The sequence below is a fragment of the Calliphora vicina genome, chromosome 2, assembly GCF_958450345.1.
Source record: "Calliphora vicina chromosome 2, idCalVici1.1, whole genome shotgun sequence".
NCBI lineage: Eukaryota > Metazoa > Arthropoda > Insecta > Diptera > Calliphoridae > Calliphora > Calliphora vicina.
The window spans coordinates 140,597,771-140,610,866 of NC_088781.1; the positions used below are offsets into that span (position 1 = coordinate 140,597,771).

The following is a 13,096-nucleotide window of genomic DNA, read 5'->3' on the forward strand; positions in this document are numbered from 1 at the left end:
GTCATTCAGTCATAGATGCATAGCAGTGTTGTAGCATTCCAAGTCGTACCAAAACGTATCATTCAACAGCCGGAGCAAAAAAAAAAAGCTTTCGTTAAATGTTTTCGTTTGTTTGTCAGCTCAAGTGATTGAGTGGCCTGGCAAGCATTCAGCCAAACTGTCCCGACTGGGATGGTTGAACTGAATACAGTGAACCAACCATCTTTACAGAAGCTTTTTTTACTTGGACACCACAAACAAACATCAGTACTCTCGTCCACACAAATATTGGTTATTGGTGATATCCCATACTACCAATACCACATACATATTTACTACTCAGTCACCAGATATTTTTTTTATTACATATACTTTTATTAACTGTTTGTAACCGTAGGAAATGTGTGAGCGTTTTTGTTGCTGTTACAGCTGCTGTTTATGTGGATTTTGACGCCGATATAGAAAACGCGATCAGACATTCATGATCAACAACTCCAGCTTCAGCATCCATCTACTCTCTTATCTACCCAGCCAGTTGTACTTTATTTCTTTTGCAAATCTTTGCTGTTTTTCATATATGGCTGGTTGGTTGATGGTTGTTAGTTGGATGTTGGTTGTGTTATTTGCTGCCTGTTTAAGATTTAGTTGAGCAAAAATTTCAATCTACGTTTGTACTATGTATAAAAATTCAGAAAAAGTGTGTAGGAAGACGAGTTTGCTGTATGTATAGATTTATATTTTTGCGCCACTTTAAATCGCCCAAACCTAAAATCAAATAGTTACTCGTATACGGTTTTTTTCTTTTCTAATTTACACTCAGAAAGTGGGGACAGTTATTAACAGTAATATTACTGTGTAACTTGAAAGACTTGTACTCCCTTACTAACAAGAAAATTGTAATGTTTTGTAACAATTTCTTATAGACATCAAATATGACAGCTAAAGTGCAAAAACATATTGCTACAAAGTTCAGCAACATTCCACTACAGATTTCAGAAACATGTAGCAAGCGAAGTCAGCTACATATTGCTAGAGAGTACAGAAGCATGGTGCTAGAAAAATCATCAACAGAGATGAGAGTTAAGCAACATATTGCTACAGATTCCAGCTAAATATTGCTAGAAAGGTCAACAACATGTTGCTAGAAAAGTAAGTAACAAGTTGCTAGTAAAGTCAGCAACATGTTACTAGATACTAAGCAACATGTTGCTAGAGACAAACTATGAGAAAACATAATTGCTAGAGAATACAAAAGCATGTTGCTAGAAAAGTAAGCAACATGTTGCAAAAGAAATCAGCAAAATGTTGCTAGAAAAGTAAGCAACATCTTGCTAGAAAATTTGGGAACATGTTGCAAAGGATGTCAGCTACATGTTGCTAGAGGCAAACTATGAGAAAACATAATTGCTAGAGAGTACTAGAAAAGTCATCAACATGTTGCCATAGAGTTCTACAATATGTTGCTACAGATTCCAGCTAAATATTGCCAGCAACATGTTGTTAGAAAAGAATTCAGCAACATGTTTCTTGAAAAGTAAGAAAAATGTTGCAAAATAAGTCAGCAGCATGTTGCTAGAGAGTTCAGCAGCATCTTGAAAAAAATTCAGCAACATGTTGCTAAAGAAAAAAAATTCACAAGAATTTTGATTTATATTTAAGTATAAGATTGATTTTAAAATAACATTTTATATCAAGTAGTGAGAGTTTCATTTCACAAACGATTTTCTCAAATCAACTTAAATTTAATAGAAATTTGAAACTCGTTTGATTTTGAATTTTCTGGAAAGACCTCTTCCAATAGAAAACTCAATTTTTACAAAAAAAAATATTGTCTTTTGGTTCAAAAATTGTCTCATGTATTTAGGTTTGAGAATGATTTCCAAATAACAATTTATATCAAGTTTAGAAACCTACATTTATCAAACTTTGTATCACAAATCAACTTTAAATTGAATTTTGATTTGAATTAGGTTCGAGAATAACGTTTGATGTCAAATGTTAATTTAAATTTAATTCAAATTTTAAATTCAAAACTCAAAACTCAGTTTAAATTAAGTTTTGAAAATTATGTTTTATATTAGAATTTACAATCATAATTCAGATACTTTAAGTGCTTTATAAATTACTTCGTTATTCAAATTTGTTTTATTATTGCAAAATTTAAACATTGCTGCTTATTTCACCAACATTTTCCTTTGAGCGTAAACCGATTTGAAGGAAATTTTCATAGACATAAATGATCAGTTTGTTTTCAACACAACCGAACAGCCAAAAGATAAATGTTACGAATGTGTTCAACAAAGATTACTCTCATTTGTCGTGTTCACTTAATAAAATGAGAGTAAAACATTTAAAGCTTAGTCTTTTTTTCTTCTACTAGACTGAATTTTGTTTTCTATAACAAACAAAACTCTGCATAAAGCCAGGCCAAAACCAAAACGAAAAACAACAATGAAACATGTGTCAGTTATGTTAAAATGTTCAACGTACTCATAGATTTTCAGATGTTGTTGGGTGTTGTGGTTTTTGTTGTTTCTATTGGAGTTGCTGTGTTGCTCTGTTAATCAAATAACTTGACTCCAAATACAAGTTGTAAAGATTTTGGCGCCTACGCATAAATTTCATTTAGAGACTCAAAAAACACTTTTAAACAACAATTTTTTTTTTATTTGTTTAAACACTGGTTTTGGGAATTTTGTTTTGTAAATTCTTCAGGAGATTTTCATTTAATCTTTCATTTTATTATACAAAAGAAAACAAAATTTTGCTTATTTTGCGGTCAATCATGATTAAAATTTCAACACAACAACTCAAAAACAAAAATAAATATTCAAATCTCAGCTTAACAAATGATAGATGGCGCTTTCTGGGAACTTGAGTTTATAAACTGATTGTTCGAACACTTTTGACACTTAAGTCTAAACAATAAACTTCCGGTGTATTAGAAATGAAAATTGTTCGTACATTAAGTTTGAAGGAAATATTGTTTTGGTGTCAGAATAAAGTGTTAAAGTTAAAAGAGATTTTGACATGTCAATAATAAAGTTTGAAAACAAATGATGTTGCTACAGGCCAACAATCTCACTTAACTGATGAAATTCATAATATTTAACAACAGTTTGTCAGTTATTTCAAATAAAATTTAGGAAAGTTTGTGTGTGAATGAGTATATTTATTTAAACAAACTGGTCTGTTTTCCATTTTTGTTTAATTTAATATATTTTTTTCTAAATTTTAATTACTTTTCTTCGATTTAATTAAATATACAAAATAAGGTATGTTTAAGTATTATTTTAAATTTATTTCAACGCCCACCTGAAATTCAGTTAAATATTTTGTTTAATACATTTTATTTTATATTGTTTAGCATTAATTTATCTACTTGTTTATTTAAAATTTTTAGATTTACAGGCAAATTAACAAACAAATTAACACAAAATATAAAAAATAAACTTTGAATATTAAATACTACCTATTTAGAAAATTTAAACGAGTCTTTGTTTAGAAGAGTCATACTAAGCAATTTGGTATTTCCGTTTAATAGCTTTAAACAAATTTAAAAAAAAAATAATTTTTTTTATTTTCAAAATCATTTATTTGAAAATTGTTATTTGAAAAAAATAGCTATTATTCGTAGTTGTATTGCAATAAGTTATATAAACAAGAGGGCGTTTAAATTAATTTTTTTATACAGTATAAAAAAATACTAATAAGCATCTGTATAAACATGTTAACTGTCTGTTTTAGATACATATGTATGTATGTATGTATTTTGAAAGGGATTTATTATTTCATTACCATCTACTACCTACTTAACAAATCTCAAACAATGTCTGGAAGCCTGTAATTATAATTTGATAAATAAGTCTCTTTGTATCTTTGTAATGATAAAATATTATCATATGTTTATAACTTAATTATAGGATTCATTAAATTAATGAAATTTCAAATCAAACCCCTAAACAGATACAGTGATTCATAAAATCGTAAACCAATTATGTATGCAAATAAAGTATTTTTCATTGTAAGGAAAAAGTCAACTAAGAACTTCAAATATTTGAATAAGAATAAATAATTTTGTGTGAACATTTTCATCGATTTTTAAAACAAATATCGGTAATACAAAGACAATTATTTAGATGTGATTTCCCCAAACTGGTGTGAAATTTTAAGTTCAAAAAGCCCGCAATATTTGTAAATGTTATTTATTCTACATATAGTAAAGTTTAAATATTTCTCTATCATCAATACAAGTTTACTGCAGATTAAAACTGAGGTTACAGACTTCTATAACTTAAAACTCTTACTATGCACAAGTCACACTTTAGGGTCAAAGTTTTGTTGGGTTTTAAGACAATCTTCCAATAAAGTAGTACATATGTATAGCCACAATCCCAACATTAGTTTCTTTACGCCAATGTAACGCTTTAGACCTTATTATGTTGCTAGAAAGGAAAGCAACATATTGCTAGAAAGTTTAGCAACATGTTGCTAGAAAGCAACATGTTAATAGAAAAGTCAGTCATGTTAATAGAAAGATCAGTAATATGTTTATATAGTTTAGCAACATGTTGAGTTAAGTAACATGTTGTTAGAAAGGTCATCAACATGTTGCTACAATATAGTATCATTTTAGACCTTATCATGTTGCTAGAAAGTTCAGCAACATGTTGCTACAAAATTCAACAAAATGTATCTAGAGAGTTTAGCAAAATGTTGCAAGAAAAGTCAGCAACATGTTGCTAGAGAGTTCAGCAAAATGTCGCTAGAAAAATCAGCAACATGTTGCAAGAAACTTCAGCAACATGTTGTAAGATACTTCAGCAACATGTTGCTAAGGAGTTCAGCAACATGTTTCTAGGGAGTTCGGCAAAATGTTGCTATAGAGTTCAGCAACATGTTGCTAGAGAGTTCCGCAACTTGTTTCTAGAGTTTTTTTTTTGTATAATAAATATGGGGGATTTCATGTCAAGTGAACCAACTTTTGAAATCGATGTCTTCCGATCGGGATGAAATTTGCACCAAGGTTAGCTCTATTGGATAGTAACTCAGACACAATTTTTCAACAACATCGGTCGAGAACTCTCTGAGTTATAGGGGGTAAAATTTTGACAATTTGGTCAAACAGGGGTTTTTTCTTATCCATGTAACTTATTACCTATTGTTCTTAGCAAAATGTGTTCCAAATAGTATAGATAGCTATTTCTTCGATCTTTCGAAAAAAAATATTTAAAAAAAAAATAAAAAATTTTTAATATTTTTTTTCCGAAATCAAAAACTTTTTTGACTTTTTTTTAAAATACGCTATTTTTTTATTTTTTTTTTTTTCTTAAAATAAAGTTTAGATATTTTCCTTGAACACCTACTTGGTCGCTTAGTGGGATGCGAGTGGGATATCTATCAAAATAAATATTTTGTAACTCAAAACATAAAATTTTTGACTTTTTTTGCAAAATCAAAAACTTTGTTGACTTTTTTTTTCAAAATGGACCCTTTTTTAATCTTTTTTTTTAGGTCAAACAAAAGCTTAGATATTATCCTTGAAGACCCTTTTGGACGCTTAGTGGGATGCGAGTGGGATATCTATCAAAATAAATATTTTTTAACTCAAGACTTACAATTTTTGACTTTTTTTTTTGCAAATACGATTTTTTTCCCAAATGGGCCCTTTTTTTAAAATTTTTTTTGTAGTCAAAAGAAAGCTTAGGTCCATTCCTTTAAGATATTTTTAGTCCCTTAGTGGGATGCGAGTAGGATATCTATCAAAATAAATATTTTGTAACGCAAGACATACAATTTTTTAATTTTTTTTTGCAAAATCAAAATTTTTTCCAATATGGGCCCTTTTTTAATTTTTTTTTTTGCTCAAAAGAAAGCCTAGGTCCATTCCTTTAAGATATTTTTAGTCCCTTAGTGGGATGCGAGTGGGATATATATCAAAATAAATATTTTGTAACGCAAGACATACAATTTTTTAATTTTTTTTTGCAAAATCGAAATTTTTTTCTAATATGGGACTTTTTTTTAAATTTTTTTTTTGCTCAAAAGAAAGCTTAGGTCTTTTCCTTTAAGACCTATTTTGTCACTTAGGAAGATGTGAGTAGGATATCTATTAAAATAAAAATGTTGTAACTCAAGACATTCAATTATTGACTTTTTTTTTGCAAATTCGAATTTTTTTTCAAAATGGGCCCTTTTTTAAAAATTTTTTTTTAGTCAAAAGAAAGCTTAGGTCCATTCCTTTAAGATATTTTAGGTCCCTTAGTGGGATACGAGTGGGATATCTATCAAAATAAATATTTTGTAACTCAAGATATACAATTTTTGATTTTTTGGCAAAATCAAAAACTTTTTTGACTTTTTTTTAAAATGGGCCCTTTTTGTAATTTTTTTTTTGCTATAAAGAAAGCTTAGGCCTATTCCTTTAAGATGGTTTTGATCGCTTAGTGGGATGCGAGTGGGATATATATCAAAATAAATGTTTTGTAACTCAAGACATACAATTTTTGTGTTAAAACATTTATTTTAATAGATATCCCACTCGCATCCCACTAAGGGACTAAAAATATCTTAAAGGAATGGACCTAAGCTTTCTTTTGAGCAAAAAAAAAAATTAAAAAAGGGCCCATATTGGAAAAAAATTTTGATTTTGCAAAAAAAAATTAAAAAATTGTATGTCTTGCGTTACAAAATATTTATTTTGATAGATATCCTACTCGCATCCCACTAAGGGACTAAAAATATCTTAAAGGAATGGACCTAAGCTTTCTTTTGACTACAAAAAAATTTTAAAAAAAGGGCCCATTTGGAAAAAAAAATCGTATTTGCAAAAAAAAAAGTCAAAAATTGTAAGTCTTGAGTTAAAAAATATTTATTTTGATAGATATCCCACTCGCATCCCACTAAGCGACCAAAAGGGTCTTCAAGGATAATATCTAAGCTTTTGTTTGACCTAAAAAAAAAGATTAAAAAAGGGTCCATTTTGAAAAAAAAAAGTCAACAAAGTTTTTGATTTTGCAAAAAAAGTCAAAAATTTTATGTTTTGAGTTACAAAATATTTATTTTGATAGATATCCCACTCGCATCCCACTAAGCGACCAAGTAGGTGTTCAAGGAAAATATCTAAACTTTATTTTAAGAAAAAAAAAAAATAAAAAAAAATAGCGTATTTTAAAAAAAAGTCAAAAAAGTTTTTGATTTCGGAAAAAAAATATTAAACATTTTTTATTTTTTTTTTTAAATATTTTTTTTCGAAAGATCGAAGAAATAGCTATCTATACTATTTGGAACACATTTTGCTAAGAACAATAGGTAATAAGTTACATGGATAAGAAAAAACCCCTGTTTGACCAAATTGTCAAAATTTTACCCCCTATAACTCAGAGAGTTCTCGACCGATGTTGTTGAAAAATTGTGTCTGAGTTACTATCCAATAGAGCTAACCTTGGTGCAAATTTCATCCCGATCGGAAGACATCGATTTCAAAAGTTGGTTCACTTGACATGAAATGCCCCATATTTTATTTATTTATCTTCAATTCAATATAACCAAGACTTAGGGGCCATTAATGGCTATCAACATGTTGATAGAGGTCAGAAACATTTGGCTAGAGAGTTCAGCAACATGTTGCTAGAAAATTCAGCAACATGTCGCTGAAAATTCAGTAACATATTGCAAGAAAGTTCAGTAATATATTGCAAGAAAGTTCAGCAACATATTGCTAGGGAGTTCATCAACATGTTACCAGAGCGATCAGCTACTTGTTGCTAGAATGATCAGCAACATGTTTATAGAGTTTAGCAACATGTTGATAGAGAGTTTAGTAACATGTTGATGGAGAGGTTAGCAACATGTTGCGAGAAAGGTCAGCAACATGTAGCTACATAAATTTACCAAAATATTAATTCAGAATTAAAAAAATTTCCATAAAAACGTTCCCAACAAAAATAATTTACCAAATAAATATTTTGGAAAACAAAAAGGGTACTCATTTAAACGCTTATGTTTCCCATTTGTTCAATTGTGCAAATTTGCGCGACGTGTTTCATGAACCCACCTTATCAATTTTGTGCAAGTTTATACATTAAATTTCTCTCTATTTGATATAAATGTCAAATAAAAATAAATTCAACAAAAGCCTTAACAAATTTTTCAAATTGTATAAATTTTAATTTTAAAAATGTTGAATGAAAGTTAAATCTTTGGAACAAACGGTGATATACAGAGTTTGCAAGATTTTGTTTATATTCTAGCTGTTGGTTAATGTTTTCATACACAATGCCATTTAATACAATCATTCTGTTCCAAAGTTACACAATTTTCACATGCACAACATTTTTATATTTTATTTGATTTTTATTTCTTATTAATAAAAGTAAACAAAAGCAGCTGATTCATCAAATGCACAATAAATTCAAGTTTGCGAGTCTAAATTGTCGCGCAAACTTATCGGGGTTGTGCAAACGAATTTCCATACATTTTTTGACAGTTCATTTGCGAGAGTGTAAAAATGCACAGATTGCACAGTTTGCGAGGCATTTAAGCGTTTACATGAGGACCCTTAAAATGTTTAAGTAAGCTAGTTTCTATGCGCATTTCACTAGTTGCTGAGGCCAGATCATCAGGAAACCTTTTCCCAAAAGGCTTCAGCAAAGCTAAATATATTAAACAAATAAAAGTATAGAGCGAATGAGAATTACAGACTCTCAAGCTTTATTTTTTGGGCAAAATACCAACAAAAAAATAGTTTGGTGTACTCTTAGCTACATATATTATTGCCATATATAGTTAAGCGCTATTACCAAGTCTGAATTAGCTGTTGGCCAGAATCTTTTGAGGCCCATACAAAGAAATTGGTCACCAAAATCGCCAAACTAAGTATAGGTAGTGGAGTCTGACCTATACTGTCATGTTCAACTTTAAGTCGAAACATAGCTTTAGCGAATTTTTTGCTATTCTCAGTTGGTAATAGCTCAACCTTGCTGACATTTTTAACTCTTAGGAGGAAAAAGCAGTCTTGGTTCCAAATGGGATACGTTCAAGTTAAAATTATATGAAATATAAAATCTTTAATTAAATTTTGCAATAAATGTCAGGATAAAAATATTAGGATATTGTTTTGATGAAATTGGATCAAACATAAGAGAAATTCAAGCATTATCATGCCATTTTTTTAGGGGAAAATAGCAGCGTGTAAATAAGTTTTATAAATACGAGTGTAAATAAGTTTTATAAAACATATTATTAATTATGAATAAGGGGGAAAATCTTTAATTACACTGTTAGTAAAATTAAAAATGCAATATCACCTGACCTGATCTTTAAGTTTAACATTAAGTTTACGTGTATAGGTTTTTTGGTGTGTCAATTTCACTACATACAGTGTTATTACTTTAATAATGTTGAAAATAATATTTTATTTCAACTTTGTATTTTTATATTGTAATTAATTTGGAACCTTGAGATGATAAGTTCTTTATATCAAACAAAAAATAAACTGTACATTATTAATATAATTAATATTCATTAATTTAACTATACCCTGTATTTTTTACATTTTCTTAATTAATTTAAACTTCAACTTTTCTGATTTCTCAAAATTACAACTAAATTAACAACAAGATCATTAAAATAAAATTGAAAAATAATAAAAAAAAAAATAATGCAAACTTACATATTATCATGACAAGTTAAAAATGCCTGCTATATTCGTTTCAGTTGTGGCTAAAAAGTAATGTCCTTTTTCTTCTTTCTTACTCCTCCGGCTGTTTTTAAGCACAAATAATACTAAAACTTTTCACTTTTTTATAGGTTTTAAATGATTTTAACACACGCAACACCCAATGATCGTCATTCGCAACTGACAATGCAACAACGAATGATGATGATGATTAAATAAAAATGAAATAAGAAGAACAAAAATTAAACCGTTAAAAGAGAAAAAAAGCATTTAGATTAAGAAATCGTGTTGTGAGGAGTTAAATGTTGTGGGGAAATATTTTTATTTAAATTAAAAATCGTTCAGTTTTTTTTTTATTTTTTACAAAAAGTTTTTTATATTAATGTTTTTAATGTTTTAATTTAATTACTGAACATTATTTATAGAGCAAACACTTTAGAATACACACAGTCTTTTTTTTACACACTTTAACGTATTTACTTAAGCATAGACATTTATCATTAGCATTTCGTAATAATTTACACTAATAATAACAGCAACAGCAAAAATAAAAGACGGATTTTTCTTTAACAAACACCTCACAAGATTTACACAAACTTGTTGATCGAACAACCTGGCAATGGACCATTTATTTATCAATCCATACAGCCAAACGACGGACCAGCTAAACAATCTTGCAACCCACTCTTCATTTTGCTGCGGATGATACAGACGCGATAATAATGATGATCCTATTTAAAGTGCCAAAAGTGATTTGTGAAATCTTGCGCAGTCAGAGAAAAAGCCATAAAAATTAAAATAATATTCCATTAGCAAATAGACGACACGACACGCACACTGTTAAACCAAAACGGACGCACCTCTTCAACGACCAAAAACAGAAAACAAAAAAAAAGTTTATTTAGTTGACACTATGATGAGTTAAGGCCATCATTCAAATTACACACACACAAATAGTTATTGTAGTTTCAAACTAAAAAACTATCACTAGTGCCAAAATGTATCATCACTCATTTAGAAGTTGAAGAGGCGAAAATAAATTTTAAATCTAGGTGGTCGTGTTTGATCCATTTAAATATTAATGATGACCTTTTTAATTGTTATAGTATTTTCATTTCATTTCTTTTTTTTTCTCCTCAACACAATGATAATTAAAACGATTTATTATTAATAAAAAAAGTAAATTCTTTACATAAATAAAAAAACAAATATCACCGCTACACTCGCGTTAAGTTTATTAAATCACCTTTTGCTAGTGGTTTTTGTTTTCGATTCTCGAGTATCTGTAGTTAAAGTTAAGAACCCCCGACTGCTTTGGTCAAGGTACAAACGTTGACTGACTGGGTACATGGATAAATAATCATAACAGAGCAACAAGCACAGCGATTACTGCAAACAATTCATTCAGTCAAGACAACAAAATCTAAAGAATAAAATTTGTTTTTGTTTCTACTCACAACGAAGACGACGACGGCGATGATGATGAAGGCAACAAGGTGCTCACTTACACATGTTGGCGAACATTGAACGCCTGCTGTTTTGGTGTTTAATACAACATACTACCACTACTCCCTTTAGTGTATACCATGCGCCATCATAATTTCCAGTGCACAAGATCCAGCCATATCCACATACACACTCACTCATTCGCTCACACACAACATGTGGTTGTTTGTGGTGTGTTGCATAAATACTCGTTCGTTCGTACATTTTCGTATAAGAAAAACAAAACAAATCAATAACAACAACAACAACAAAAAAAGATTGAAAAATCCACAACAAAGTTTGTTTATCTACTCTCGTATTTATGCTCGTTGTTTGTTGTGGTTAATGTTGTTGTTGTTGTCGGTGAGTATTGATCTCTGTTCAATATTCTCATGTGTAATAATCGACCATGTTACCATATAAAGTTTTTGTTATTGTTTGTATTGTTTTTGGGGTTGGGGTGCAAAACTTAACAAAATGAATGTAATTTTTGCTAAAAATGGTAAAGTTTATCTATAGCAGAACCACAATATTGTTCCATGGAACGAGTTCTAGAAGTGACGACAACATCACTTGTTCTTATGTTGTGATTAAAGCATTTTAAATGATTTTGATTATACTCGTTCTAGAACTAGTAAGTTGACAGCCAGTTTTTGAAATATTCCTGGGATAAAAATATTATTATTTTAGTTTTGTACTTCAATAATATTTTTCTTTTTTCAAAATTGAGAAAGGTGAACTTAATGAAATATGTGTGATATTTACTCACGATTTAGTTACATAAAGAATTGTGGGATTTTATGAAAACCCAAACAAATTTTCTGTTAATTTCATTGTAGGTCCGACTTACTATGACCTATATACGCCGTTGAAAAGGTCTTTGAAATATCTATCATAAGATATCCATATTGTCTATATTAATGACTTAGTAATCCAGATATAAATAAAAACAAGTAAGTGATCTATAGTTATTCGGATGTGTGAAATCTTCAGCAAATTATACATTAAAATAAAAAAAATTTAATATTTTTAGGTAAAAAAAATAAAAAAAAAAATTCAAATTTTTATCGTAAAAAACTTTATGGCAAAAATTTGTTTTTAAAATTTTGTTTTATTTTTAAAAAAAAAAATTTTTAATTTATTAGTGAAATAAATTTTATAACAAAAAATTTAATTTTTTGGTAAAAAATATTTTTCACAATTTTGACCCTTTCTAGGTCCGATTTACTTTGGCCCTATATACGCCGTTGCAAGGAGCTTTTATTGGATATCCATATTGTCTATATTAATGACTTAAGTAGTAATCCAGATATAGGTCAAAAAACGAGGTTGTCCTGGTTTTTCATTATATCTCAGCCATCAAAAAGTAAAAAATCATATAGCAGAAACGCAATCTACGGAAAATTCTAAGAAAATTTCCTCAAGAAACCATAGGTCTAAAATCAAATCCTATCTTGCGAATTTCGTCTTTTATCCAATAAAAAAAATATTAAAAAAAAATTTATATTCAAATATCATTGGCTAAAAGACGAAATGCGCAAAATAGGATTTAATTTTTTTTCTTGGATAAAATTTCATAGAATTTTCCATAGAATGCGTTTCTGCTATACGATTTTTCGTGAAAAAAATCGACCCACTGTAATATACATATATCCTTGCCACTCATGGTGAAGGTTATAACAATTTAGAAATATATATTCGGCTGTGCCGAATCTTATATACCCTTCACCAATTCAATCTTTAGAAAACTGATTTTATTTTTTAAATAGCAACCGCACAGGAACTATAGCGGATATGTTGATGTATCAATCATGTATCTTAGTAATTTGGGGGCTTCAGAAAGTTTATTTCAACAGACGGACAGATTGATGAAATCATTGCTTTAATTACGAAATTAAATACAAATTTAAAGGTCAGTATAGTAGGATTAATTATTAAACTTCCTACAAAATA

General features: G+C 29.1%; 1 protein-coding gene across 4 annotated transcripts in view; it reads right to left on the reverse strand.

Moving 5' to 3' along the window:
* The window catches only part of Tsp (Thrombospondin), a 56,394-nt gene extending 45,398 nt beyond the window's left edge, over positions 1 to 10,996 (reverse strand). For 2 of the 4 annotated variants that reach the window (XM_065502276.1, XM_065502279.1), the window contains exons 1-2: positions 10,905 to 10,996; positions 9,653 to 9,838 (exon numbers count right to left, since the gene is read on the reverse strand). The gene's annotated coding sequence lies outside the window, so the exon portion shown is untranslated. Of the gene's footprint in view, positions 1 to 3,451; positions 3,524 to 9,652; positions 9,839 to 10,904 lie in introns of all 4 variants that reach the window. The other 2 variants (XM_065502277.1, XM_065502278.1) reach the window with 2 other exon arrangements.
* Between the last annotated feature and the right edge of the window lie 2,100 nt (positions 10,997 to 13,096).